Raw genomic sequence first — 26,590 nt, 5'->3', positions numbered from 1 at the left:
TGAGGTCAGGAGTTCAAGACCAACCTGGCAAACAAGGTGAAAACCTGTCTGTACTAAAAATACAAAAATTAGCTGGCTGTGGTGGCAGGCACCTGTAATCCCAGCTACCTGGGAGGCTGAGGCAGGAGCATCGCTAGAACCCGGGAGGTGGAGGTTGCAGTGAGCCAAGATCACACCACTGTTTTCCAGCCTGGACGATAGAGTGGGACTCAGTCTCAAAAATAAGTAAATAAATAAATAATAAAATAAAATATAAAAATAAAATAAAAATCAGGAAATATCCTCAAAAACATGTTTAAGGAGATGAGAACATTTTCAAAAAACACTATTAGTGAAAATAATTGTAAAATAGTATACGTATTAGGCCTTCAATTGGGTAAAACCCAACTATGTTTTCTAAAATTTGGCAGTAAACCTGAGTAGCTCTTCTATTATAAGGAAAAACCACTTCAGCTCTCGACAAAACAGTGAATTAGCCATCTCTCAAAGAATGGAAGTGAGGACAGGGACATAAATGTGGAAGAATATTTAATAATTTAATGACCTAGAATACATTCATGTGTTCTGAAATGAAAAAGATTATGAGGTAGTATATATAGTCGTAAACTTATAAAATGAATGACTTTATTAGATAAGAAACATACGAAAAGTATAAGGCATAAAAAATATGTACAAAATATGCCAAAGTGTTTAAAAGAATATGTAAAAATTATACCGAAAGTAAGCATTTATTTATTTATTTATTTATTTGTTTGTTTATTTTAAGTTCCATGGTACATGTGCAGGATGTGCATGTTTGTTACATAGGTAAATATTTGCCATGGTGTTTTGCTAAACCAGCAACCTATCACCTAGGTATTAACCCCAGCATGCATTAGCTATTTTTCCATCTGCTCTCTCTCTCTCCCCCGACTTCCCCTGACAGACTTTGTGTGTGCTGTTCCCCTCCCTGTGTCCATGTGTTCTCATTGTTCAGCTCCCACTTATCAATGAGAGCATGCAGTGTTTGGTTTTCTGTTCCTGCGTTAGTTTGCTGAGGATAATGGCTTCCAGCTCCATCCATGTTTCTCTCCCTCCTTCCAGCCTCTACCCTTTGATAGGCCCTGGTGTCTGTTGTTCCCCACTATGCATCCACATGTTCTCATCATTTAGCTCCCAATTTTAAGTGAGAATGTGTGCTATTTGGGTTTTGTTTCTGCATTAGTTAGCTAAGGATAATGGCCTCCAACTCCATCCATGTCTCTGCAAAGGACATGATCTCATTACTTTCTAAGACTGCATAGTATTCCATGATATATGTGTACCACATTTTCTTTATCCGGTCATCATTGATGGGCATTTAAGTTGATTCCATGTCTTTACTATTGTGACTAATGCTGCAGTGAACATATGCGTGCATGTGTCTTTATAAGAGAATGATTTAGATTCCTTTGGGTATATACCCAGTAATGGGATTCTTGGGTCAAAGGGTATTTCTGGTTCTAGATCTTTGAGGAATCACCACATTGTCTTCCACAATGGTTGAATGAATTTAAATTCCCACCAACAGTGTAAAAGCATTTATATCTCTCTGTAGCCTGATCAGCATCTGTTGTTTCTTGACTTTTTGATAATTGCCATTCTGACTGGCCTGAGATGGTATCTCGTGGTTTTGATTTGCATCTCTGTAATGATCAGTGATGTTGAGCTTTTTTTCATATGTTTGTTGGCTGCATAAATATCTTCTTTTAAGAAGTGTTTATTCATATCCTTTGCCTACTTTTTAATGGGGTTGTTTGTTTTTTCTTGTAAATTTGTTTAAGTTCCTTGTGGACTCTGGTTATTAGACCTTTGTCAGATGGATAGATTGCACAAATTTTCTCCCATTCTGTAGGTTGTCTGTTTGCTCGGATGATAGTTTCTTTTGCTGTGCAGGAACTCTTTAGTTTAATTAGATTCCCTTTGTCAGTTTTTGCTTTTGTTGCAATTGTTTTTGACGTTTTCATTATGAAATCTTTGCTTGAACCTATGTCCTGAATGGTGTTGCCTTATAGTTTTGGGCTTTACATTTATGTCTTTAATCCATCTTAAGTTAATTTTTGTATTAAGTGTAAGGAAGGGATCTAGTTTCAATTTTCTACGTATGGCTATCTCAGTTATCCCAGCATCATTTATTAAATAGGGAATCCTTTCCCCATTGTTTGTTTTTGTCAGGTTTGTAAAAAATGAGATGGTTGTAGAAGTGTGCTCTTATTTCCGAGTACTCTATTCGGTTCCATTGGTCTATGTGCCTGTTTTTGAGTTTGAAGTTGGGCAACGTGATGCCTCTAGCTTTGTTCTTTTGCTTGGTTTTTGTTTTTTTGTTTTTGAGACAGAGTCTTACTCTGTTGCCCAGGCTGGGCAACTTGCTCTGTTGCAGTGGTGGGATCTTGGCTCATTGCAACCTTCACCTCCTGGGCTCAAGTGATTCTTGTGCCTCAGCCTCCCAAGTAGTTGGGACTACAGGTGTGCACCACCCCATCTGGCTAATTTTTGTATTTTTAGTAGAGACAGCATTTCACCATGTTGGCCAGGCTGCTCTCGAACTCCTGGCCTCAAGTGATCCACCTGCTTTGGCCTCCCAAAGTGCTGGGATTATGGGTGTGAGCCACTGCACCTGGACATGCTTTGTTCTTTTTGCTTAGGGTTGTCTTGGCTATATAGGCTCTTTTTTTGTTCTATATGAATTTTAACATAGTTTTTTCCTAATCCTGTGAAGAATGTCAATGGTAGTTTAATAGGAATGGCATTGAATCTGTAAATTACTTTGGGCAGTATGGCCATTTTAATGATGTTGGTTCTTCCTATCCATGAGCATGGAATGTTTGTCCATTTGTTTGTGTCCTCTCTGATTTCCTTGAGCAGTGGTTTGTAGTTCTCCTTGAAGAGGTCCTTCACTTCCCTTGTTAGCTGTACTCCTAGGTATTTTATTCTCTTTGTAGCAATTGTGAATAGGAGTTATTCATGATTTGGCTCTCTGCTTGTCTGTTGTTGGTGTATAGGAATGCTAACGATTTTTAGACATTGATTTTGTATCCTGAGATTTTGCTGAAGTTGCTTATCAGCTTAAGAAACTTTTGGGCTGAGACAATGGGGTTTTCTTGATTAGGATCATGTCATCTGCAAACAAAGACAATTTGACTTCCTCTTTTTAAAATTTGAATACCCTTTATTTCTTTCTCTTGCATGATTTCCCTGCCAGAACTTCCAATACTATGTTGAATAGCAGTGGTGAGAAAGGGCATCCTTGTCTTGTGCTGGTTTTCAAGGAGAATGCTTCCAGCTTTTGCCCATTCCATATAACATTTGCTGTGGGTTTGTCATAGACAGCTCTTATTATTTTGAGGTATGTTCTTTTAATACCTAGTTTATTGAGAGTTTTTAACATGAAGGGATGTTGAATTTTGTTGAAGGCTTCTTCTGTGTCTATTGATATAATCATGTGGTTTTTGTCTTTAGTTTTGTTTATGTGATGAATTATCTTTATTGATTTGTATATGTTGAACCAGCCTTGAATCCCAGGGATGAAGCCAGCTTGATCATGGTGGGTAAGCTTTTGATGTGCTTCTGGATTCAGTTTGCCAGTATTTTGTTGGGGACTTTTGCATAGAGTTCCTTCAGGAACTCTTGCAAGGCAGGCCTCGTGATGATGAATTCCCTCAGTGTTTCGAAAAGGATTTTATTTTCCTTTGCTTATGTCTGAAAAGGATTTTATTGTCCTTTGCTTATGAAGCTTAGTTTGGCTGTATATGAAATTCTGGGTTGGAAATTCTTTTCTTGAAGAATGTAGAATATCGGCCCCCAATCTCTTCTGGCTTGTAGGGTTTCCACTGAGAGTTCTGCTGTTAGTCTGATTGACTTCCCTTTGTAGGTTACCTGGCCTTTCTCTCTGGCTGCCCTTAACATTTTTTTCCTTCACTTTGACCTTGGAGAATCTGAAGATTGTGTGTCTTGGGGTTGATCTTCTCCTGGAGCATCTTAGTGGTGTTCTCTGTGTTTCCTGAGTTTGAATGTTGGCCTGTCTTGCTAGGTTGAAGAAGTTCTCCTGAATGATATCCTGAAGTATGTTTCCAACTTGGTTCCATTCTTTCCATCTCTTTTAGGTACTACCCCAATCAGTTGGAGGTTTGGTCTTTTTACATAATCCTATAGTTCTCAAAGGTTTTGTTCATTCCTTTTTATTCTTTCTTCTCTAATCTTGTCTGCCTGTCTTATTTCAGCAAGGTAGTCTTCAAGCTCTGATATTCTTTCTTCTGCATGGTCTATTTGGCTATTGATACTTGTGGTTGTGCTCTGAAGTTCTCATGTTGTGTTTTTCAGCTCCGTCAGGTCATACATGTTCCTCTCTAAACTGATTATTCTGGTTAACAGCTCCTGTAATGTTTTATCATTGTTCTTAGCCTGTTTGCCCTGGGTTAGAGCATACTCTTTTTAGCTCAGTGAAGTTTGTTATTACTCCCCTTCTGAAACCTAATTCTGTCACTTCATCCATCTCAGCCTCAGCTCAGTTCTGTGCCCTTGCTGGAGAGGTGTTGTGATCATTTGGAGGAGAAGAGGCACTGTGACTCTTTCAGTTTTCAGAGTTTTTGTGTTGATTCTTTCTCTTCTTCGTGAGCTTGTCTGTCTTCAATCTTTGAGGCTGCTGACCTTTGGATGGGGTTTTTTGGGGTCTTTTTTGTTGATGTTGTTTTTGTTGTTCCTTTCTGTTGGTTTGTTTTTAACAGTCAGGCCCTTCTTCTGTAGGTCTCCTGTGGTTTACTAGGGGTCCTCTCCAGAATATTTGCCTCAGTCCCTCCCGTACCTGCATGTGTTACCAGTGGAAGCTGCAGAACAGCAAAGATGGGTGCCTGCTTTTTCCTCTGGGAGCTCTGTCTCAGAAGGGCACTGACTTGATGCCAGCTGGAACACTCCTGTATAAGGTGTGTGGTAACCCCTGTTGAGGCATCTGACCCCGTCAGGAGGCACAAGACGAGGGAGCCTCTTAATGAAGCACTCTGGCTGCCTCTTGGTGAAGTGAGTGTGCTGGGCTGCAAGGAATCCCCTTGGTCCAGGCTGCTCAGACTCTATCCAGACTGCCCAGAATCTTTAGAGCCAGCAGGCAGGAAAGACTAAGTCTGCTGAACTGCAGAGACTGCGCCACCCCTCCCCATGGGGGCTCCTTCCCAGGGAGATCAGAGTTTTGTTCATAAACCCCTGACTGGGGTTGCTGAAATTCCCCCAGGAATGCTCTGCCCAGTAAGAAGGGATGGATCTGGGTCTCACCTAAAGAAGCAGTCTGACCATGATCTGCCACAGCCACTGTGCTGTGCTGTGGGGAATTCCTGCCGGTCCAAACTGCCTAGTCTCTCTAGCACTGTCAGGGGAAAACAGCTGACTAGGGCCTCAGTGATGGTGGCTGGCCCCCCCACAGGAACTTGGTCATCTTAGGTAGTCTTCAGCTTGCTGCCACTGGCCACAACCCAAGAGACCACTGAAAGTCTGCACAGCTCTGTGTTTGGGACTCAAGGCCTGGCCTTGGTGATATGGGCTCACGAGGGGATCTCCTGATCCACGGTTGCACAGATCTATGGAAAAAGCATGGTTTCCTGGGCAGGGTAGCACACTCACTCAATGTCTCCCCTGGCTGGGGTTGGGAGTTCCCCTTGCTGTGTGCAGCTCTTGGGTGGACCATGGCTCCACCCTGCTTTTCCTCACTCTCTGCCCATCACACCAACTACCTACTCAGTCCCAATGAGAGAATCTGGATACCTCAGTTGAAGGTGCAGGATTCATTTGCCGTTTTCATTCCGTTTGGTGGGAGCTGCTGACCACAGCTGCTTCTAAGCAACCAAGGAAGCGTTTATTTAGTACTAACTGCCAGGATATTCTTGGTGCTTAAGATATACATCAGTGAATCGACTGCTTAATACTGTCGTTTTCTTTAAGACCTAGTTCAATGTCATGTGGACCATGTGGACTAAAACCAGAAAGCTTTTGCTCAACTACCAGTGTGGGTGAGGTACTCTCCTGTGAAGTATCCTCTCATGTAATACTCACTGCATGAGTTACGTTCCTGTATACTGTAGGCACTCATCCTTCTTTCTTTGTTTTAGGTTGAAAATATCATAAATAACTCTGTTTGATGAGAAAGAAGAACTAATAGAATGTAAAAGGCTGAAGGGATATAAAAGGAAGATAATTAATGAAATTAGTTTTACAAAAATATTCCTAATTAGAGCCCTTTAAATGGAATACTCCTCATAGGCCCATAAATTATCATATGATTTTATAAAAGAAATAGATTCTTTCTAAGATGTACTTCAATTGTAGAAATCAATAAATACTTGTGGTGTTGCTGTTTTACCTATGAGAAATATCCATACATCCATTAAAGGATGTATCCATATAATTATGTATATATAAAAAGAAGGTATGCATCAGTGAATCAAAGATTTTTCCCTTGGTGGTGCACTAAAAGAGACCAGTAAGAAATGTTTCAAAATGTAAGTGCTTTTGACCAAGGGCAAATTACAAATTATGTGTAATTTTTGTTGCCTGTGTTTGTGTCTTTATTTTCTAAATATTTGTCAGTGAAATCTATTACTTTTGCAAACATGGGAAAAGTAAGAAAAAAGTGTAATACAGTTCAGAAAGGTTTTCACTTAATAAAGGGGAATATAAAACTTTAGCTCAGAAAGTCACTTTTCTGGTAACTCGACAGTTAAGTCTCCAATATATTGTTTGATATCCAAGAGTTTTGCTAGATTTCTGTTTTTACTTGGGACTCGTAAGGGACACAATGCTTGGTAGCCCATAGTTGTTACTGCTTTAATCATGCAAATCTAGAACATCAGGGCAGTGAGTGAGTTTATGAATGATTCTTGGGCACCTTAGATCATACTTGCTAATAAGGTCCTGTTTGTCTCTGCATATGACTGGCCTGGATGGACACTTATCTTTTGAATGAAGAATACACCCAATGGAGAGAACCCAAGAGCCAAGCAAGTGAATCAGTTTCACTAGAACATTAATTTCTAAGGTGTAGTCCTTGGAGTTCTGGAGAGCAAAAGATGGTGCATTACTAGAAATTCACTATACTTATTAACATATTTAAGGCTGGAGAAAATCTGGAGCAAAGAACCAAAGGTAATTGCATCCCAAGAAGGGTTTTTAATGGAATGTGACTGGCATCTAGGAACTGGTTGCGGGGTAGACGGTTCCTGAAAAGAAAGGTTGGAAACTGAATGGGAGAAAGAGGGAACTGATCTTACTGATCAAGGTGGTTCCTATACAGGTAGGGGAGTAACATGAAATCTTTAATTCTCCAAATCTAAGTACACTATGTGGTTGCAACAGGGGCAATTTTACATATGTGTGAAGCTTGAAATGGTTTCCTAATTGAATAGATCGTTGTAACTTTGAACAATTGTGTTTAAATAACATTTTTGTAAAATACAAAAATAAATTCCTATTTTAAATCTCAGTAGGAGACTTTTATTTGCAAGAATCTTTATGATTTCTGCTGTGTAAATCCTTTGTGTAAATGTATTTTTATGCATCAGGTTACTTATATAAAAAAACTCCTCTGTTGATTTTTAGTTGATAGGTTTTCTTATAACATTTAGAAAAATGAATGATACAATTAACTTCCTACTCACTGATTCTGTAAAGAGAAATCATTTGACTCTATTTTCTTTTTAATGTCTATAATATTTCCTTTAAAGAAGTCCTATCAAGGGATGGATGGGTAGAGAATCCTAAGCCCCTATTTTGGGGAGTTGAAAAGTTTCGAGGATTTAGAAGTTTTTGCTTACAAATACATGCGTTACTTTGCTAATTTAGAGGTATAGCTATTTAGTTCAGAAAACTAAGATAAGGTCATTATTTTGGGGACAAAAATATTTTATTTCTTAATAGATGGGATCCCTTTACTTGGTTATGTGTTCCAGCTGTCTTCATTGCATGGACCTGACTGGGTTTTCAGCGATGTTTTTTCACACATGTACCATCTTCTACATCCATTTACTTGACTTTTTCTTACATTATATCTGTTAAGAAGCAGATTCATGACATTTATCTATGCAATTAAAATTCAAGGCTGTCCATCAGTTGTTACCCACTGATGTACATAACAGACTGTCAATGTAACTTGCTTTACAAGTGAAATTGTTGTTATGTCATTGCCATTTGTTTATTACCATCTGTATCACTCTGTTTGATTTGCATGATCTATGTATTAGCCTGCCCTCATACTGCTGTAAAGAACTACTGGAGACTAATTTATAACGAAAAGAGGTTTAATCAGCTCACAGTTTTGTAGGCTGTTCAGGCTTCTGCTTCTGGGGAGGCCTCAGGAAACTTACAATCATGGCAGAAGGAAAGGGGGAATCAGGCACATCTTCACATGGCTGGGAAGGGAAAGAGAGAGAGGGAGGAGGTGCTACACATGTTTTTAGCAAGCAGATCTTGTGAGAACTCTATCATGAGACAGCTCTAGGAAGATGGTGCTAAACCATTAGAAACCACACCCATGATCCAACCACTTCCCACCAGGCCCTACCTCCAACATTGGGAATTAAAATTCAGCATGAGATTTGGGTGGGGACACATAGCCAAAGCATGTCATTTTGCCCTTGGCTCCTTCCGGATCTCATGTCCTTCTCACATTTCAAAACACGATCATGCCCTCCCAACTGTCCTCTAAAGTCCTAACTAATTCCAGCATTAACTCAAAAGTCCAGGTCCAAAGTCTCATCTGAGACAAGGGAAGTCCCTTTCACCTATAAGTCTGTAAAATAAAAAACAAGTTAGTTACTTCCAACGTACATTGGGAGTACAGGCATTGGGTATATGCCCCCATTCCAAAAGGAAGAAATTGGCCTATAGGCCCCATGCAAGTCTGAAACCCAGCAGGGCAGTCATTAAATCTTAAAGCTCCAAAATAATCTCATTGGCCTCTGTATCTCACATCCAGGACACACTGATGCAAGGCGTGGGCTTCCAAGCTTTGGGCAGCTGCACTCTTGTGGCACTGCAGGGCTCAGCCCTTGTGACTGCTTTCATAGATTGGCATAGAGTGCCTACAGCTTTTCCAGGTGCTCGATGCAAGCTGTTGGTGGATCTACCATTCTGGGGTCTGGAGGAAGGTAGCCCTCCTCTTGCAGCTCCACTAGGCAGTACCCCAGTGGGGATTCTGTGTGGGGGCTCCAACCCTACATTTCCCCTCTGCACTACCCTAGTAGAGGTTCTCCATGAGGGCTCTGCCCCTGCAGCAGACTTCTGTCTGGGCATCCAGATGTTTCCATATAACTTCTGAAATCTAGGTGGAAGCCCTCAAGCCTCAACTTTTGACCTTTGTGCACCTGCAGGATTAACACCACATGGAAGCCTTGATGGCTTCTAGCTTACACCCTCTGGAGCAGTGGCCTAAGACTTATCTGGACCTTTTTAGTCATGGCTAGAGCTGGAGTGGCTGGGATGCAAAGAGCCATGACCTGAGGCTGCACAGAGCAATGGTGTCCTAGGCCTGGCCCACAAAACTATTTTTCCCTCCTAGACCTCCTGGCCTGTGATGGGAAGTACTGCCACAAAGGTCTCTGAAGTGCTTTGGAGGCATTTTCCCTGTTGTGTTGGCTATTAACATTCAGCTCCTCTTTACTTAAACGAATTTCTGTAGCCGGCTTGAATTTCTCCTCAGAAAATGGTTTTTCTTTTCTACCGTGTCTTCCCTGTCTTCTTCTGAGCACTGCAAACTGTTCCAACCTCTGCCTATTACCCAGTTTCAAAGTTGCTTCTACATTTTTGGGTATCTTTATAGCAATGCCCTACTTCTCTTGTAACAGTTTTTTCCCTTCCCTTCCCTTCTCTTCCCCTCCGCTCCCTTCCCCTTCCCCTTCCCCTTCCCCTTCACACTCCCCTCCCCCTTCGCCTTCCCACTCCCCTCCCCCTTCCCCTTCCCACTCCCCTCCCTCCCTTCCCTCCCCTCCCTCCCCCTTCCCCTTTCCCCCTCCCCTCCCCCTTCCCCCCCCCCCCTCCCCCCCTCCCCTCCTCTCCCCTCCCCTCCCCTCCCCCCCTCCCCTCCCCCCCCCTCCCTTCCCCCCTTCCCTTCCTTCCCTTCCCTTCCCTTCCCTTCCCTTCCCTTCCCTTCCCTTCCCTTCCCTCCTTTTTTTATTTTGAGACAGAGTCTTGCTCTGTTGCCCAGACTGGAGTGCAGTGGCATAATCTTGGCTCACTGCAACCTCTGCCTCCTGAGTTCAAGTGACTCTCCTGCCTCAGCCTCCCAAGTAGCTGGGATTATAGGCATGCGCCACCACGCCTGGCTATTTTTTTTTTTTTTTTTTGTATATTTAGTAAAGACAAGATTTTACCATGTTGGCCAGGCTGGTCTTGAACTCCTGACCTCAGGTGATCCGACTACCTCGGCTACCCAAAATGCTGGGATTACAAGGTGTGAGCCACTGCACCCGTCCCGTATTTTCTATATTAGTCTGTTCTTGTACTGTTATAAAGAACTACCTGAGACTGAGTAATTTATATAGAAACGAGGTTTAATTGGCTTAAAGTTATGCAGGCTGTACAGGCTTCTGCTTCTGGGGAGGCCTCAGAAAACTTACAATCATGGCGGAAGGTGAAGGGGTAGCAGGCACATCTTTACATGGTTGGCAGGAGAATGGTTGGGGAGATGCTACACACTTTTTAACAAGCAGATCTGGTAAGAACTGTGTCATGAGATTGCACTGGGGGGATGGTGCTAAACTATTAGAAACTACCCCTGTGATCCAGTCACCTACCACCAGGCCCCATGTCCAGAATTGGACAATTCAACATGAGATTTGGGTAGGGACACAGAGCCAAACTATATCAACCTGGCTTCCAAATAACATGGACTGGTTATTCATAGCCTGATGAGTTATATATTTACCATTTACTGTAAACAACAAATACCTTTCCAGATGTTATAATGGACTGATTTTTAAAATGGACTGTTACTGCTAAAGAGTAATTTTTGAAAAGTTAAAAGCGTATTGCATGCAGATATAAAATGAACATATATCAAAGGTTCATTCAGTTCAGTTAATGAGGGGGTTAACCGAGGTGAATTAAAGGCAAATTTGAGGAACTGAAAACCCCCCAGGAATGCTGAAATAAATGTATCAATATATAACACAGTTGGTTAATATCCATGGAGCAATAAAATGTAATGTTTGGGGTTATCTTTTCGTCCAGGTAGAAATCAATCGTATCTTTACTGGACAAAATTTATTTACATTGCTATGGACAAGAATTACTTGGAATTACTGACAGTGAAATGGGAAGTTAGTCAAAAGTGCGTAGCCTTATTGACGTGGATATTCTGGAAACATACCTAGGAATCCCTTTTTCCCATTTCTCAGTCTTGGACAGTTTTTTCTGATATCATTTAAAAAATGCTTTTGGAGCAGTTTTTGTCGTTGAATACTCACAATTTTAGACTCTGAGATAAATGCTGTTTTAATTTATGTTAAAGCCTGAATGATATAAGTATTTGTATTTCCAATATCTTATTTTGTTATCATGCCCCCTGCTCCCCAAAGTGGAGTATTGACAATGTATGGTTAAGGTTGTAGCATCATTTCTGATCTAAGTATTTCCTCTAATGACTATAAGGATAGCACTCTGTCTGCTTCTTAGTTTTTTGTTTGTTTGTTTGTTTGTTTGTTTGTTTTTTTAACTAAGGGAGAGGCAGGGCATTGAGTATAACTAAATATTTTAAATGAAAAGTAGAGCAATCAACAGTATCAAAAATTCTAATATTCTGTGTACCTGTCTAAAATGAGATAGCCTATGAACTGACTCATCTTAAGAATTTTTGTAGAAAAATTTGTTAGTTCTAATTATGAATTTAATAGAATGAGAATTCATCATGTGACAGCTAAGGTAGTGGAGAAAGTTTTCTACCACTGTCCAAACACTGCCCACAGAGAGGCTTCCTTTGTCTCAGGGTACCTGTACTGAGATTATAAACCATTAAAAGGACTTAGAGAGGGTCTAATAAACAGACCTCACTTTATAGGTGAAGAACCAGAAGTCCAGAGGAGACAAGTTGAAAATAATAAGACTCTTTTTTATTTTTTTAAACAAACAAACAAACCTGACTTCAGATTGCTAAGTGATGTAAGCTGTTTCCTCTAATTATCTAAAAGAAGGTGATTTTGTTCTTACTAAATATGTCAATGGTAGGTCTTTACATAAGATTTTAACTTAGGTTGCTATCATAAGCTCTGTCTTTTGGTGGCAAAAACCAGGTCACTCTCACTCAAGAAGAGGGTTCAAAATGTAGATTCCCTGAGACCTCAGGTTGGGAACTGGCTTCAGTCCAGTACTTGCTTTCTGTGGCACACTTGGCCCATGATGATTGCCCTGAGCTTAAGTGTTCCTCTTGACCTTTCACCATGACATCTAACTGGCAATTTCCTTCAGGGTTTCTTGATTCTAGTTCCTGCAGCGGCAAAGCTGATTGACTGAGTTCATCATTTTAGCAAGTAATCAAACTCAAGCCACAGGCTTCTGGCCAGCTTCTGAATGGCTCTCTTTGGGTCAGGTGTTCTTTCGGGTTTGATCAGCTATGGCTGTGTGCTTGTGGAGTTGTGTCAGGTGACAGAAGATGGCAGTTGAGAGACAACTGGGCCTGGGAATATGGCAGAGTCCCCCAGAAATGGGAGTGGGTGAACAGATACTCTGAAATACGTCTACAACAAATCCAGTTTGAATAAATTAGTTTATTCTTGGTTAAAAACATTTCCTGTAATCTGCATTGTAATTGGGTTTTATATTTTAGTCTGTTTCTATATTGGAGTAAACTCGAAGTTTTTTATTGGTCCATTTTATTCTTATTTGCTTGCCAAATTTTGCCTCTTTTAGAAACACAGAAGACAGGTTTTGAGACTTGGAAAGTTTATTATGATAGCTTGGTTTTGACAATTCATGTTGAATTTTTGTTTGAAGCCAAAATGTTCCTTCAAAGTGTTTTAAAAGGAAATTCAGAAAGTCTCATTGTTCTATGAATTCCTTTAATTTTCAATAGATATTTATTCTCCATAAATTCTAAAAAGAATCCAAGTTCAAAAGGCAAGGCATTTAGTTTTAAAAATATTTATTAAATTGTTGGATTATGTACTGTCTGTTTGGGATATGACATAAGCCATCCTTGTGGGACTTTCTGACTAGTTAAGGAGAGAGTATTACTATTCCAGACAGAGGCTGCTTGAACCACAGTAGATTAAACATAGTGTAGAGAACTATTTTTTTTAAGCATTAACAGTTCTATTTAGTTAAACTGAACATGTTAGTACTACTTTAGTTAAACATGTTGGTAGTGGAATAAGACTGTGTGAAGACGGTTTTAATGGAAATTGTATTATATTCCAATATCGTGTGGTAGTAATTACCTAATTCCTAATCCAAATTTTATTGGATCATATTTCCATTGTTCTTTCTAAGCCAGGTGATGGGAATGGATTAACAGTGTGGGGAGCAGGATAGAGGAAGGGCATTACAGGGAACTGCAGGAGCAAATACCTAGCAATGAATAACTCTTTTGAGGGTGGGTAGTAATTTAGTCTTGAAAATAATGACTAGTGTGGAGAAAAGGGAACCCCTGTGCACTTTTGGTGGGAATGAAAATTAATGCAATCATCATGGAAACCAGTATGGAGATTTGTCAGAAAACCGAAAATAGAATTACCATATGATTCAGTAATCTCACTTCTAAGAATGTAGCCAAAGAAATTTGATCTGAATGCAGAAGAGATATGTGTACTCCCATGTTTATTGTGTCACTATTCACAATAGCTGAGATATGGAAACAACCTAGGAGTCCATTATCAGATGAATGGATAAAGAAAATGTGGCATATACACACTATGGAATACTCTTCACCCTTTAAAAAGTGGGCGCATTTGCATCAACATGGATGAACCTGGAGGACATTATGTTACTACATGATCTCACATATATGTAGATTCTTAAAAAGTCAAACTCATAGAAGTAGAGAGTAGAATGGTGGTTACCAGAGGCTGGGATGGTTAAGGGGGAGAGGGGATGGGGAGATAAATTGGAGGAATAAGTTCAAGAAATCTACTGTAAGGAATGATGACTGTAATATTAATAAATAATGCATCATAGATTTCAAAATTGCTAGAATAGATTTTACATGTTTTTACCACAAAAAATAAGTATGTGAGGTGATAGATATGTTAGCCTGATTTAATCTTTCCACATTGTAAATATATATCAAAATACATCACATTATTCTCCATAAATGTATACAATTATTTGTCAAATAAAAATAAAATTTAAAAAGAAAATAATAAATATAGAAAGTAAAAGTGGTCTTGACAATAACTGAGAAGATCAATCTGATTTAATTGGTAACAAATATGATATGATTTTACTGGGTGCTAACCAATGTCTGTCTTACGTACTGAGAACTCATTAAACACAGACATGGTGTGACTCTTGCCCTTGACGAAGCTAGGATTAAATAACGTAGAAGATTATTTTGGTACATCTGTGGGTAAGGATTTAAAAACAAACAAAACTGCTCTCATTTTGTTTGTTTTTAGTAATGCTCTACTGTAGGCAGGGCATTACTGACGTGGCCCTTGATAACAAGTCCTGTGATGTAGGAAATAATTTCTTCAATTTGTGAATTTCTCAGTGAGAGTTCTGGGAACCTCAGATACTGCTGGGCAACCTGCAAAAGCTAAAATAGGGATTGAGATTTGTATTTGGGGAGGGAGGCATAATTTGAAGATTTAATTTGAGTAAACTTTGTGTTTGAAAGATCCTTTTTTATATCTCATACACGCTAATTGCACCAGTAAACCAGGAAAAGTGTTTGCCAGTCTCATAGGCTCGTTTCAAAGATTCAAATGAGTTACCTAAAAATATCAGAATTGTGTCTGGCCCCTACCAGGGAAGTGGTTGTGTTGGTTGATGTTGTGCTTTAGCTCAGTGTTATGACTCCCTGGTACCACATAGAAATGTAAATACTGATTTACGTGTTTTTTTTCTCCTTGCTAAACTAAGCTCCTTCAGGGAAGCTGCTCTTTCATCTCTATATAATCCCACCTTCTTGCTCAATAAATGTTTGCCGAATGAAGGGATAAAGTACCTCTTCTTTTCTGCAGCATTAAGCGAAGGCACTTGGTCACTCTTTCTGGGAAGGTGAGCGGAGGTGTTGTTTGCTTTGAGGTGGTGCTTAAAACTGGTTTAGTTTCCAGTCTTTTACCAGTTATGGTTTGTTCCCATGAACTTATCTCACCATTGCCTGGAGCATAGTTGCTTTCACTCTTTATCATCTTTTTTAGTAACTACTTCCTTAAGGGCGTGTAGTATATTTCTTTGGAATTTTTATCCCTCATTAAATCCCTCATTCAGCTCCTACATTTTTAGTAGATTGCAATCCGTAAGTCTGTTCTTTCCTTCTAGGTGAACCTGTTATTCTAAACTCTATTCAAATGCGTTTTACAGGAAAAGGGAAACCGGTTTGAGAGGCCAGTTTGGAAGTTGCTGAACTCCCAGGGTAGTTAATGGATGGTCTTTTTTATTTTTTGTTTTCTTTTACATCTCAGCCAGCAGTTTCAAGAGAGGAGCTCTGTAACTTACCCAAAACAATCATGTTTGGCTGTAAATTGAGGCAAAGTTTGAGGAAGGACTTTACCCTTTGCATTACTCTTTTAATCTAGAAAAGGTAAGAAAGCAGTGTAGTGAAGGGAAGATTAAGTCTTTCGTTAAGTGTAGTGGGAAGTCCTCCCTTGTGAAGAGAGCTGATGCCAGTGATACCAGCTGCCAGCAGGAAGAAGCTTTAAGGGTGACTGCAGCAAGAGACTTGCAACCTTCAGTCACCAAAGCTAGAGACCATGCCTGGGGCTTTTTGACAGCAGCAGGATCCTGTTTGAAGATAGTAAAGGTTCTCCTCCAAGCAGAAGAAAGGGAGAAAAGGGTCAGTTAAACTCTGTTTATTGAGAGTTAGATATTAAAGGAAGAAAACACTAACTTTGTATAAAGGAAGAAAACACAAACTTTCTACTTTGGATTTTGTATTCTCTTAAGCCAGGCTCTAATTTGCAAAACATGCTGTTTATGAGTAAGAATGAGAAAGTTTTCAGTGTTTTTACTATTCTAATAAAATGCAGTTTTAATGGAGTGCTCTTCCCGGTCTCTCTATATTATTTATTTCTTATTACATACCGTCTTTCCCCTGAGAATCGACAACTGAACTCTAATAATAGGGTGTGGGACAGGGCTGCCAAAAACGAAGCGTGCCTGCTGCAATTTCCACATCGTGTGTCCATAGCGGGCAATGGCAGTTGATTTGGGCACTGTCTTCTGGTGTGGCTTCTAGGAAGCCACTGCCTATTGATCAATCAGATTGGCCCCAGAATGAAACCACTGCCCCCCTGCACCCCCAATCTAAGAGGAAGTAATAAGTTTTGAAAGGGTTGGCCCTACAAATGTAAACTTATAAAGTGGGGGCTTGCCAATGCCTTGCAGAATTTTGTGAACTTTAATCTTTTCTTTCCACAACCTTGGTTCTTATGCCCATTCCTTTTTACCCTTTGAACTTTCTCCTACTCCAGTGTGTTTTCCTTGAGAGGAAGTCACAAGTAGTAAACACATAGGTGTTTGAGTATTGCTATACCAGAATTATTGAATAGGGGAAGAGTACCTTATTCTGTACCACACTCCCCCCACCACCAGGATTCTGCATGTCATTAGGTTAATGTCTGCAAAGACTCATGCCATACTTTGCTCAATCCTCAATCGAAAGTTTAGAGCCACAGACTTTTAAGTATAATTTGGGTAATTTTTTCCTTAGATGATTTACTGTGCATGGTATCATTGTTAACTTGCTTACTTATAGAGTCCCAGAAAGAACTTTTTGCATTGTATCTTCATGGCATGTGTCCCCTGAAAAATCAAGCCTGCAGCTTTCACTATGCATTCCATATGCTAGATCCTATAAAAGGAAGATTACCAGGGTGCTCTCAGAGGCTTTAGCAGCTATCCTAAAAAGAGTCCCTCTAGACCTTCTCAAGCCACTCGCTGACAGAATACTTACTCCATCTCACAGGAGGAAGGAGTGTCAAGATCCTTTACTCGGGAAGATAGCAAAAGCAATTTGAAACTGGAAAATAGTGAATGGATCAATTTTTATTGAAAAACAGATTCAAGTATATTCATCACCAAGGCAGAGTTGTTATGGTCAACACAATAGCCTAAAGGTATCCGACATGTAATTTGGAACCCTTTCCCATTTCCTCAAAGTTTGACGTTGGACAAATTTGCAACTTTGGACAAGTTACAACATAACCTCTGTTATGAGCCTAATGTCTTCATCTGGTTAAGTAGGGGATTCTAAACCCTTCACCCTCCACCCCTCACCCAACACACACACATAGGGTTCTTGTGGGGTTAAGTATAAAGGCATCTCATGATGTCTCACAATCATTTATTGTCATTGAGATATTACTTTGTGTTCACCAGTGAGGATGTAGGAAGATCTTTTTAGCTACACTTCTTTGATATATTACATATTGCCTTAAAAGGTAGATATTTTATTTTCTTCCTGTCAAATGGCAGAATGGAAAGTTCCCTTTTTCAACTATGTTCCTATTTTGGCCCCTGCTTTTTGAAAGTACTTGTGATAGAAATTAAATATTCATGCAGGTGTGGCATGCCGTTTGAAGGTGACACTATCATGGGTTCTTCAATAATTATCTGGTGGTAATTTGCCTCTTTGCATCTGTGGCTATCTCTGAGGGACACTGTGTTCTTCTGATTTCTCCCATTACAGTGGGAAAGCACACAGTGCCATAAAACCAGTTAACATGTCAGAAAATTATCTCTTATGAAATTCAGTTTCTTTTGAAACTTCTTTGATGTACAAAAAGATAACATGGGCCTACTTTACAAGTAACAAAACTATTCCACTTTCTGGTAATTCAGAAGACTTCTTGGGTCCTGAATAAGTTGATTCTTTTCCTTTAAATGATTTGTGGGTAGGGACAAAACAGCATATTCTGTATTTAATTATAAGGCTTCATTTTCGTGAATCTCTCTCTTTTTGTTGATGGCGAATCTAGCCCTGCATTCAAGCTGTAAAGAGGAATAGCATTATTTCACCCACAAACTGTTTACATCAGAAACCATTGATGATTTGAGACTCAGTATTGGTATCTGTCAACTGGAGATTGCAAAACAGGCTTCCTAGGAATTGGAAGATTAAGTGAGATCATGCATTAGTAATTTCATCTAGCTTCTAGCACGGACGAGCTTGGTTACTATCTTTATAGGTATTTCTGTACCTATAGAAAGGAGGCCACCCTCCCTCTCCACTCCCTTCTCTCCCCTCTGCTCCTGCCTTCTCCCATCTTATTCCCAGAAGTCCATTCCTCCTGGACAACAGGAAGGCCCTTCCCCTTCTGTTTCTATCATAAACTGCTTCTCTGTCCTTTGGTCTCTGGAGAACTTGCAGGTTGACCTCATACAATCAACCAATCAGCCAAAACTTTTTCCTCAGACACGTTAACATCTTTCGGAAATAATACCACTTTGTAGTCAACGACTACTTGCTCCCCTTTCCTTAAAGCATTTTATTTTTGACCAGATACAGGGATTCTTAGACTCCCAGATAGATTCCTAAATAATTATACCTAGCCCAACAGGCAAAACTAATGTGTTCTATTTGAAGGCAGGGCAGTGTTGACTTTTTGGGAGAGTGGTGTTCACTTTAAGAAAATTTATTAAGCCACACAAGATTTCTGGGCTTGCTAATTTTTAAAAAAATTACTTTTTCCCCTTTCTGCATGTAGCCTAATTCACTTGTATATTTTACTTACACAGGGTCATATTTCATTTTTAGCTGAAAAAGTCTTTCATGAAATAAAACGTGGAAGCATTTTTAAGCCTTCAGGGTGATGTGGGTTAGTTATTTATAAGCTGTTTGATCATACCCTTATGTATGTGGTCTGTGGTTGTTCCACTTAACTTGCTATTGATTGCATTTTGGTAAAAATGAAAATTTACCCCAGGGTTGTAATTATTACGGTTTGAAAAATACACTTTCTTGCTTCTTTGTCTTTTTTATATAGTCAGTTAGCAGTTATTTACCTAAATGGAGAGGAGATAATTTATAAAGGTACATGGTTTTAAAACTCCTGTTATACCATCAGATGCATTTGGTGTGCGATTTTTTTTATTGCCATTGGATTTGCATGCTTACTTCTGCTTGGCATTGTCTAATAGAAGCTTACTCTGAATACCATGACAGCCAGAAATTAGTTGGGAATTGGTGAAATAATGCTTTTTCTTTTTCCTACGGATACATAACAAGAAGTGAATAATAGTTAACTTGGATTTTAGGCTTTTTTTCTTATAAGCAGCTCATTGCATGAAGAATGCACTTTAATTTACATATTTCTTCTAGATTGGAAGGAAGACTGATGAAGAAAAATAACAGCATGATTCAGGTAAATGGATTTTTAAATTATTTACCTTTTATGCTAATTTATATTTTCTGTGTTCTCCCAATGAAAGGATCTAAACAAACAATTTTTGTCGGCAATTGGAATATATAAGGAATATTTTGGGGATATAGATGAAATAGTCAAATACATATTACCATTTAATTAATTTAGTTATGTACATATTTTGTGCAAGTATTTATGCAAAATGGAGTATTTATAACTAATGCTTTTTTCCTACCCCAGAATAATTTTCTTCGAACTCTTTACATACATATCTGACATCAGTGTCTTCATTATTTGAGTCATATTTTTGAAGCATTCAATATTATTTTCTACAGCCTGTTATCATTTTAGGTGTTTGCAGTACAGCACTTTTGGAATCTATGTATGGCACTATATTTGGAAATTTTATCCCAAGCCACAAGTAATCATTTGCATAATCTTAGGACAGTTGCTGTTTCCATTCTTTCTGTGTAGATGAACATTGAAGATCTCTACTGTGTAACAATTTGTAGAATTGTTTTCTTAAGTCTTTCTCCCTCTTTCCCTCCTTTCCTTCCTTCCTTCTTTCCTTTCATTTATTTTATTTATTTAGAGGTAATTGCATGTATAGTGTTTAAGAATTTAAATAGTACTCTAATAGCCATTCTTTGTTCTTTTTATACTCTTATTGCCTCTTTGCCTAAAGATAGCCCTTTTCAATCCTTTTAGTTGTATTTTCCAGTATTCATCTACCTATTTCTAAATAACACATTGTATGCTCTAAGTGCCATTTATTGATTCCTTTTAAAATCTTAGACTTATACATTGATTTCCTACTGAGGAGTTCTCTCTCATAGACCACCATTTACCCTTACTACATACCTACTTTTCCTGTCTCTTTATTTTCTTGATGCAGTCATTGTTACTGCACCCTTTACCCTTACTACATACCTACATATTGACCACCCTTTACCCTTACTACATACTTACTTTTCCTTTCTCTTTATTTTCTTGATGCAGTCTATATTTAGATAAGTATTAATGTCTACTTTATTATGACTATATATTTTTGTGGCTGAGCTCTGTGGTATAAGTTGAGATGTCTCAAGCCATTCTGCCTCCCAGTTGGTTGTTTGTGAACTGTTTTTTTGTCTCTGGAAAATGTTTCATTACTTTTCTTTATCTCCAGAATTCTGCAATATTGGGACACCTCTCGTTGTTTTTGATGTTCATGGTTCTCTCAGCTTGGAAACTGATGTCTGTCAATTTGTAAATTTTCTTGTACTATTTCTTTGATAATCCGCCCCCCCCCCCCCCATTCTCTCTTTTCTCTTAGTCTGTTAGTTGGGTATTTGCACCTACTGTTTGATCCTCTAATTTTCTTAAGTCTTACTCTTAACTATTTTCCATCCTTCTGTGTTTTTCTTCTGCTTTCTGAGAGGTTTCCTTAGTATCTGTTGAATGTTTAATTTCTGCTAGCAGGTTTGTAATTTTGAATTTAATTTTTTAGGGTCTATGAATATTTTGTCTTAAAAATTAGAATCCTGTTTTTGTTTCATAGATGCAATATTTTCTCATTTTTTTGAGAATATGAATTGGACTATTTTGCTGTTTTTTCCCGTTCTTTGCACATTTTCCTGTGTGTTCCCTTTATCTTCTCATTTTGATCACTGATTTTAATGTTAAAGGCTCTTCCCAAATGAGTGCTGGGGATTTAGTTGTCTGTTCTTACTTAAGAGTAAGATAATAAAAAATGGACTGCAAATTTGTTACCTGATTGGCTTCACTCTAAGGTCTTTGAGCAGAGGCTTTACTAGCCATTTCAGTAGGTAATTATCATGTATCAAAATCTGTAGACTTTTTTCCTTGGACCTTTCAGTTTATCCAAAAAGGAATTCTTTGTTTACTTTTTTTGTAGGGTGTAAGCCTACCTGTGAGGATTTGGGGCACCACAGAGGAGTGAGGAGGAAGGGAGCCAGAGGTCTCACCATCCAAGCCTGAGAATGCTTAGATCCAGTGCTTTTGTTTCAGCCTTATCTGGAGTCTAGGTTTGAAGTCTTGCTGTATCATTTTCTCCAGAGGGTAAACTGCCCCTTCTTACAGGGATGTAAGGATGTAGGGATGGTTTGTTTGGCTCTACCAGGTGAGGGAGAGGATCTGGGGTTCTAACTCCCTCCCTTTCTCCCTTCTTCCCTCCCTCCTCCCCTTCTTTGCTCCACACAAATTTATCATCTTACAGTTCTGTGCATCAGAAGTCTGATGGCAGGTCTCACTGGGCTAAAATCAACGGGCCAGGCGCAGTGGCTCATGCCTGTAAACCCAGCACTTTGGGAGGCCAAGCTGGTGGATCACTTGAGGTCAGGAGTTCAAGACCAGCCTGGCCAACATGGTGAAACCCTGTCTCTACCAAAAAATACAAAAATTAGTCGGGTGTAGTGGTGAATGCCTGTAGTCTCAGCTACTCAGGGGCTGAGGCATGAGAATCGCTTGAACCCTGGAGGCAGAGGTTGCAGTGAGCAGGGATCATGCCATTGCACTCCAGCCTGGGCGACAGAGTGAGACCCTGTAGCAAAACAAAACAGGTGTCCACAGGCTGCACTCTTTTCCACAGGCTCTAGGGAAGAGTTCCTTTCCTTGTTTTTATTTTTTAGCTTCTAGCTGCTGGCTGCATTTCTTGGCTCCTGGCCCCTTTCCATCTTTAAAGTCAACAATGGTCAAATGGCCTCATATTGCATTACTCTGACTTCTTTTTCTGTCTACCACTTCCACTTTTAAGGACCCTGGTGATTATACTAGGCCCATTCAGATAATCCAGGATAATCTCTCATTTGTTTTTATTGTGGTAAAAAACACATAACATAAAATATATTCATTTTTAAGTGTACAGTAGTGTTAACTATGTACACATTGTTGTACAAAAGCTCTCTAGAACTTTTTATGTTGCAAAACTGAAACTCTATACCCATTGAACAGCAACACCCCTTTAGCCCGACTGCCCAGCCTCTGGCAACTACGAACCACCTTCTGTTTCTGTAAATTTGGCTACTTTAGGTATCTCCTATAAGTAGAATCATGTAATATTTGTCTTTTTGTGACTGGCTTGTTTTACTTTGCATAATGTCCTCAGGGTTCATCCATGTTGGAGCACATAAGAGGATTTCCTTCTTTTTAAGGTTGAATAATATTTCATTGTATGTATATACCATGTTTTCTTTATTCATCTGTCATTGGATGTGTAGGTTGCATCCACCTCTTAACTATTGTGAGTAGTGCTTAAGTAAACAGGGGTGTGCAGATATCTCTTCAAGACCCTGCTTTCACTTCTTTCAGATGCATACCAAAAGTGAGCTTACTGGATCATATGTTTTGAGGAACTGCCATAACTGGCAGAAATGTGCCATTTGACATTTCTGCCAACACTGTACAAATATTACAGTCAACTTCTCCACATCTTTGTCAACACTTGCTATTTTCTATTTTTGTTTTTGATAGTGGTCATTCTAATGGGTGTGAGATGATATCTCATTGTGGTTTTGATTTGCATTTTCCTGATGATTAGGAATGTTAAGCATCTTTTCATGTGCTTATTGACCATTTGTATATCTTCTTTGGAGAAATCCTTTGCCAATTTTTAATTATTATTTAGCTTTTTGTTGTTGAATTGTGGGCATTCTTTATATATTCTGGATATTAACACTTTGTCAGATATATGGTTTACAAATATTTTCTGTGGGTTGTCCTTTCACTTGGTTGATTGCTTCCTTTAGTTTTTAAGTTTGATGTAGTCCCATTTGCTTATTTTGTGTGTTTTTTTTTTAACCTGTGTTTTTGATGTCATACCCAAAAAATCATTGCCAACTCCAATGTCATGAAGCGTTTCCTCTATTTTTTTTTTTTTTTTGCTAGGAATTTTATAGTTTCAGGTCTTAATTTTAGGTGTTTACTCCATCTTGAGTTAACTTTAATTTATGGTACGGGGTAAGGGTCTTTTTTTTTTTCATACACACTTCACCACCCCCATCTTTTCAGTCTTCCCTGCTCCCCTTCTGAGGAACCAGAAGCTCCATCATTTCCTAAGCGTTTTGTTGCCTAGGTTAGTGCTGGAATTATAGGCATGAACCACCACGCCTGGCCTGAAACTTTAATTGAATACTTTTAAGCTAATGTAATGGCAAAAGAGTCCTAGTTTTTGTTTGTTTGTTTTATTTTATTGCTGTTTTAGTTGATAACTGCTTTCTTTGTGCCTATGTTTGATTATTTACAGATGTAGCACCATTTCTTACCGATAGAATAAATAATGATTAAAAGATGGGAGGGTGCGGAGGGATGCCTGGTCCTAACTAAGTCCTTAGGACTGTTGAGAGTAGTGGATTGTTTTTGTCTGTAAGAATGGTTTATAGAATTAAGTCTGTTAGTTGGCTCAAGGTATCAGCTCCCCAGCTTGACAGCTGGAGAGCACCTGTGATTTTTATCCTGGGGTCCAGGGATAGCTTTAAGGAGTTAACGATTGTCCTGAAATTTAAGTGGAGAGGGATGGAACAGGCTTAGTTTTCATAGATACTCAATACTGTAGGGCGTATATGATCCTGAAAAGGGTTGAGAGCCTAATTCTTATAGATTATCAAGGGAAAAAAAAAAAAAAAGAAAATGTTACTGATTAAATTAAATACGATCGAACAAAATATACTGCCTTTCTAGCTACCATTAGATTCCATATTCTTCCACACATAAGTACAAATTACTACGAATGAGGCACTAAATGAATAGCCCTCTTTGTTCTTTAGTACAAGACATTGTCTCTAGCTTCCTGATTATGCTGCCAGGAAATGTGTACCATGTACACATATATAACTATAAAAGCTGTTACTTATCAGGGTAATGTTTTGGCCCCAGAGAGATCATAACATTTTTATAAGTCAACTTGTAAAGACGATAACTCAGTAGTTACCTTTGTTTTCAGTTTGAAGCTGAAACTTCAAACTTATACTTAATTTATGATAATCAATTATTTGTTGGCAACTAAAAATAGTAGATAATTATATAAAAGGAGAAACACCTTTTATAGTCATAGGGCTAAAAACTTTTAATTAGAAAAGATGGAGTAAGCTTTATGTTATATGTATATATTATACTACTGTAAAAAAATACAACAATTAAAAAGCTAGAAAAGAAAGAAAAAATGGGAGGAGGTAGGGAAGGTTCATTATGAATTCTTTGTTTCCAAGTTTACAAGTACTTTAATCCTTTTATTTATAGTGAACTGCACTGAATTTACACAGTCTCTCTGAGCTTTAGAATTTTGTGATTCTGTTTTGAAGTTGTTAAGCTGAAACTGCTTCTTTGTTCCAGGCACACCACTGAGTTTTTTGGGATGCCCAAAAGTGTATGGTTTGGAAACATGAAATAGAAGACGAGACCCTGCCTCAGCAAGTATACCTGAGACTACTTTTAGAGGAACCTGTCGATAAATGCAAAACAGCAGCCGTTGGAGGTATGTATTAACAGAGAACTCTGATTGAAGCTGATGTGGCCCACTCTGCTCTACTCAGTCAAATGGAGTCATTCTCTGGGAATGAGCTCTTCTCTTGAATCCCACTGTTCATAGGACAGAACTCTCAGGCCTGAAATACCTGGTGTCTTTCTGTAACTTTGTCTGTGTGGTGGGATATCACTCGTCACTCTTTGATGAACTCTGATTCAGACCCTTGAGTGTCCTTCCCAATGCCTCAAGGACATTAGACTCTTGTCACATGAAAGTGATAGCAAATTTCTAATTAAAGGCCTCATTGCCTTCTTCCCTGGGAGTAGAGCAGTCAATGTCAAAGCTCAGCAAATGTGTCTCATAAACCAGCTGTTACTGGCTTTACTTTTCCCTGAACATCATCAAGGTCATTTCTGATTGGATATGGTTGTATCAGATTGATTGGTTCCCTCTTAGTCATTTACTTTGACCTGCTTGTTTCTTGACCCCCGTTAAATATTTACCCCATTTTCTTGGTTTTTAGCCTTTAATTTTTATCTCCTCAACAATGTATCATCAAGATCAGGGACACCCATTATTTCATATCCATTATTTCATATCCTGTGACCTTTGGTGGATGTCTGGCTTTGGATGCACTGGCTCTCTTGGTAAGGCACAGCCTATGTTATTGTCATATGTCACCTTGATCGTTTAGGATTTTTGTAGTCTTTTTTTTTTTTTTTTCCATCTACCAGTGAAGAACACTACAAATGTACCTTGTGCTGAGTATTTTACGTGTCTTTGTCACACCGTCATGAAAGCATTAAGCGAGTCCCATTTTGCAGATGAGGAAATAAGGTTCCAAGTGGTTAAACAACTGGCCTGCTATTCCCAGAGAGTAAGTGGCAAGAATGGAATTCAGCACTGAGTCTGTCTTAAATTGTGTACCATAGAAATAGTATGCCCTACTGTATTCCCTTTTTGAAGCAGAGTTTTAAAAATATTCTTATTCAGCTGGGCATGGTGGCTCACACCTGTAATCCCAGCACTTTGGGAGGCCAAGGCGGGCTGATCACCTGAGGTCAAGAGTTTGAGACCAGTCTGGCCAACATGGTGAAACCACCTCTCTACTAAAAATACAAAAATTAGCTGGGCATGGTGGTGGGTGCCTGTAGTCCCAGCTACTCAGGAGGCTGAGGCAGGAGAATCACTTGAACCTGGGAGGCGGAGGTTGCAGTGAGCTGAGATCTTGCCACTGTACTCCAGCCTGGCCAACAAGAGTGAAACTCCATCTAAAAAAAAAAAAAAATTCTTATTCTTGTGGAATTTTAATCTTCTTTTTTTCAGCTTTTGCTACTTTCCCCCCATTTCATGGCATTTTATTTGGTTTATAATTATAACACTTAATTTGAATCATTAAAATTAAACATTTCCAACTTTTATTATTTTTATAATATCACTGAGAATATATTATTGGTATGAGACGTTATTAAAATATGCCCTCTTTCTCACATAGGCTCTGATGTCTTTACTGATTCTATGTTTTCTGAGTTGATTATGAGTCTAGCATGGGAGACAGGAGTGGACTTTTATATTTCTAATATAGTCCTACTAGTACAGAGTTATTGAAGATGACATA

At 38.9% G+C, this 26,590-nt stretch overlaps 1 protein-coding gene across 10 annotated transcripts in view; it reads left to right on the top strand.

The window, feature by feature from the left end:
* SGMS1 (sphingomyelin synthase 1) overlaps window positions 1-26,590 on the top strand; it is a 312,479-nt gene that overhangs the window by 138,063 nt on the left and 147,826 nt on the right. For 7 of the 10 annotated variants that reach the window (XM_050805573.1, XM_050805571.1, XM_050805579.1 and 4 more), the window contains 2 exons: window positions 19,469-19,511; window positions 24,840-24,981. The gene's annotated coding sequence lies outside the window, so the exon portion shown is untranslated. Of the gene's footprint in view, window positions 1-19,468; window positions 19,512-21,408; window positions 21,539-24,839; window positions 24,982-25,495; window positions 25,620-26,590 lie in introns of all 10 variants that reach the window. The other 3 variants (XM_050805580.1, XM_050805577.1, XM_050805576.1) reach the window with 2 other exon arrangements.

Source organism: Macaca thibetana, chromosome 9, assembly GCF_024542745.1.
Source record: "Macaca thibetana thibetana isolate TM-01 chromosome 9, ASM2454274v1, whole genome shotgun sequence".
NCBI classification, from domain to species: Eukaryota; Metazoa; Chordata; class Mammalia; order Primates; family Cercopithecidae; genus Macaca; species Macaca thibetana.
This window is presented reverse-complemented; position numbering and strand designations above follow the sequence as displayed.